The sequence below is a fragment of the Chionomys nivalis genome, chromosome 18 (assembly GCF_950005125.1).
Source record: "Chionomys nivalis chromosome 18, mChiNiv1.1, whole genome shotgun sequence".
In the NCBI taxonomy this organism is placed as follows: Eukaryota; Metazoa; Chordata; class Mammalia; order Rodentia; family Cricetidae; genus Chionomys; species Chionomys nivalis.
In genome coordinates, this window is record NC_080103.1 from 49,088,070 (window position 1) to 49,092,595 (window position 4,526).

The following is a 4,526-nucleotide window of genomic DNA, read 5'->3' on the forward strand; positions in this document are numbered from 1 at the left end:
TAGACTCTACATTTATAACTATTTCAGAGTGTCCTTATACAATTAGTAGTTACTGTCCATTATTATAAATAGCAGCCTTAGCATTCCGTGATCACAGCCAATTTCAGAATCTAAAGGAAAAACCAAAGTAATTAGTTGGTGATCCCAAAGGGTCAACTTCCATTCTGGACTGAATCCAGCTTGAGTGGGTGCCTAGAAGCAATTCCTCCCTTAGTCTTCCTTCCTCTCTCTTTGGCTCTTTCTCTGTTCTGATCTCTGTGTCATAATTCCATCTTGCTGCAGTGTCTTGAGATCAAGGCAACGTGATAAATTTATGGCTACATCCGGATACAATAATAATGAACGCTTATATTCTCCAGATTGAGAAAAAAATGTAAGAATACTAATATATCAAGCTAACGGGACAAGAAGAAAACAAAGCATCCTCAAAACCTGCAACAAAAGAAGTTTCCTCTTGATTCATATTGATCTCCTGCCTCCAACAGCATTGCATCAACTTGATAAGTGACTCTTATAAAAGGCCTTCTGGGTGGGGCTGGTGAAGATTTTGAGAAGAATGCATAAGGCAAAAAATCTGTCTTGCCCAGTTATGCTCTCTCATGCCCCCCTCTCCTCCATCCTGTGTTCTTTCTCTTGGTAGTTACATGTAAGTACATTGAAGAAGCATAATGTGTAAATAGTAATCGCATCACATTTTATTTTGTCTTGCACCATAATTAATAAATACATCCATAAATGCTATTATTCACTTTAACTCCAGAGTCTTTACTAGCTTTATAGCCTATTTATGAATCACACCACAGTCCTGGGAAGTCAGGGACAGTCTTGATTTGGAAATATGATGTTCATTTTATTATATGAATCAAAAACTTGACTCTATGTCACCATTATTCGTCTCTCTGGAATCTCTATTAGCCAATATGTTTTCTCTGTGAAAATTAGAAAGGAGTACAACATTTTCTGTGGTATTATAAAATCAACCGAACAAATTCCATCTGGCCAGTAGAACACAGCTGAATTGTAACCACACTTCACCAGCACAGCGGATTCAAATAATATGATAGTGTCACAGACATACCTGCACATACATAACCACATAGCATGCCCCACTACGTACCAATTCTGAAGAGAGTGAGAGCACTATTGGTTGCTTTTCATTCTCTTCAGAATTGCTTTCTGCCACCATAAAGTTCCTCCTCCACAAGACAGTTTAACCTGACATGATTAAAGTCGTAGAGGAAAAAAAAAAAACAGAAGGGAAGTGGTACTGGTTTACCAGGACACTTCAATGCCATGGCTACGCTGCTTTGTGAAAGTATACTCTTCAGTGAGTAATATGTTTTCAAAACATCTTACAGGATTTCCATTGAGTTGTCCCTTAAGCTCTCTGAATCTAGGATGATACACATCTATCTTCAGTTAGATACCAACGTCTCCTAGACATACAGACCCATTTTTCTGCTACTGATTCTTGTCTTGTGGTGACATATAAGCGGAAAATGCAGTGTGTGTCCTTTTCTTTCTTCCAATACTTCTTTCTTCCAAGTATGCTTAGTATTCCCCAAAACACATGCACTTCCTTAGCAGACTCCCAAACTTTGGAATAAGGATCCCACAGAAGCCACATTTTTCTTATCAACCACCAGACACTTAAAATCCCCCAGCCTAAAGTTACCTATCTCTACAATTCAAACATATTCAGGATCTCATCATTTCTGTTTTTGCAACAACAGAAATATTTCATAGCTATCCCATGGGTCTACCTCAAACAAACTTGGTTACTATTAGAAGGTAGCTCCCACTCCTACTTCTTCAAAGATATATGTCTGGGGGGTGGCACTTGAGAAATTACAGGAAACTTCTGTATCTAAATAAATTTCTTTAGTGATGAGCTCACAAAATCATATAAAAACAGGAGGCTTTGCACAAGGCACTTGTCTCTTGTTTAATTGGCCCCACAGATTTATCCCCAACTCCTACATAAAACAGTAAAAAGTGTGCTTCTTAAAGGCAGTTTTAAAACACTTGTCATGAAAGATTAAAAGAACCCCCAAATTTTGGTAGCTTAAAGAATATAAGATTAATATGTTGCTATAGTTGTGTTCTTATCAGCAGGGCACATTTCCTAGATGCTTGTGATGGAGGCCAGCCGTCCAACCACTATCTAGAGCACTGATGAATTCTGTGGAAGAAGGAACAGGGCACAGCACAATACCGTCTGGATCTGATTTACAAGGCTTCACTGGAGTTAAGCAGTAAGTCATTGTCTTGAGGGCAGGGATAAGAAATTGCCAAAAACACATGCTCTTTATATACTCTGGTTTCCAAATCTAATGGTCAATGTTCAAGACATCTTTTCTTTAGCTACCCCACTCCATTAGACACAGAGAGGTGATCCCTCCATTTTCAACATGCATTAGAGAATTTAAACTTACTTAAGTATCTTAATTTATGTTGTTAATTATGTTGTTACTCTTCCTGTCAACGCTACCTGGGCTTCTATTTATCAACATTCACTCTCTCAGAAGTCTAGGAAGGCTTAGGAAGGACACATCTGAAGTGTAGATCTTTAGCACTCAATTCCTTCCTGAGCTGCTGATCACTGGATCCACCAACCCATTTGAGATATGCGCTGAGATATGTAGTGTCTCCCACAGGTTCAATATGAGCAAATTTAACTTCTTGATTTCCCATGTCAAATCTACTTATTCCCAGTCTTTATCACTTTACAAGTAGACCAAGTAAACCAGATGTTCTGTGTCATTTCCTACTTTCCTTGTGAGAAAACTGTGAACAGTGTTCTAAAGTTCTTACATAACCATCGTTAATGTAAATTGTGAAATATCTATCTTTTAAATATATCCAGAATATCAGAATATGTCTTCTTTTTTTTTTTTTTTTTTTTTTTTTTTGGTTTTTCGAGACAGGGTTTCTCTGTGGTTTTGGAGCCTGTCCTGGAACTAGCTCTTGTAGACCAGGCTGGTCTCGAACTCATAGAGATCCACCTGCCTCTGCCTCCCGAGTGCTGGGATTAAAGGCATGTGCCACCACCGCCCGGCTAGAATATGTCTTCTTAAACCTTCGATAGATAGTGCCTCAACTAAGCCACCTTCATCTCATTTCCCTTAGGATAGTTAGTGTTAGTCTATTGTTCTAATTTCTAATCTCTGCATCCTTTCCTACAACCTCTTTCTCCACAATCTACCTACAAATTCTATTTAAAAGAATCTTTAAAATTCTCTTATGGATATCTCTTACATTTGAAATAGAATTCAAACTGTTACTTGAGAGACCAAAAATAAACCACATTTTAAAATTCTTGTGCTCCCTGACCTTCCTTATGTAAAACACAGAGAACGGAGTCTTAGCCCAACACTGTGTGCTTTGCTCCCTCCTGTTGTGCACAACCTCCCCACAGATACACCTACATTTTTCACTCCCATGCTTCCATAAAGACCTCCTCAAAAAACACCCCATTTATCCATGCGTCCCTAATACCCACACTCTGTCTCTCTGTCTCTGTCTTTCTGTCTTTCTGTCTGTCTGTCTGTTTCTCTCTCTCTCACACATACACACACATTCTACATATATATTTTGCTTAGATATACACACACACAGAGCATATATAACATGCATGCATACATACATATATCATCCATGTCCTACTAATTTGAATATGATTTAATTATCTCAATGACATTTATAACACTAAGATTTTTGTTTTATTACCAATTTTCCCTACCAGAATGCAAATACCAAAAAATCTGGTCATTTTTCTCTTCTCCACTATGCTTTGCCATATGTAAACTAGCTTTTGATATATAACATTTTCTAATAAGTCTACTTCTGAGTGAGTAACTAAGTATATGTGTGCATCCTCAAGAGTCCCTTCATTTTGAACTGTTTATCACTGTGTCTATAGAACTGAATCTTATGACACACAGGGGTGCTCTATACTTATTCAGTAAATAAATACATGGGAATATGATTGTCATAGAGGAAAATATACATTCATGGCAACATAAACACAGATCTTGCATTATTCTTCAGCACCAGTGTTCTCTCCAAGCACTGGGTACAACTCACAGTAAATCCTGAGCAGTACATATTGAAGGCTGACCGAATGTCCTAAAGAACAAATGAATACAGACCTGTTCCTAGAAAGAACAGACCTCACAACGCTTCATATATCAGAATGACACTACAGACCAAGTGAAACTAGAGAGATTATATATGTTTACAAGGAAGTGATCAATGATTTCAAAGAAAAAATGCAATAGAATGATCAATACAGTAGTCAGATCACAGAAGAGGAAAAATTTAAAATTACAGTGAGTTAAAATCAGGTTTTGAAAAGGTCAGCAGAAAAGAAAAAGCAGAGAAGCACAACCAGTGGAGAGGAAAATCAACTGTACTATTTTGCCACTAGGACTCATGATTCCTCAATGCGCTTCCATGATGAGATTACAGGATTGTAATTACGGTCTACGTATTGTGAAATGTTGCTTTCCATATTCTTTTCGGCT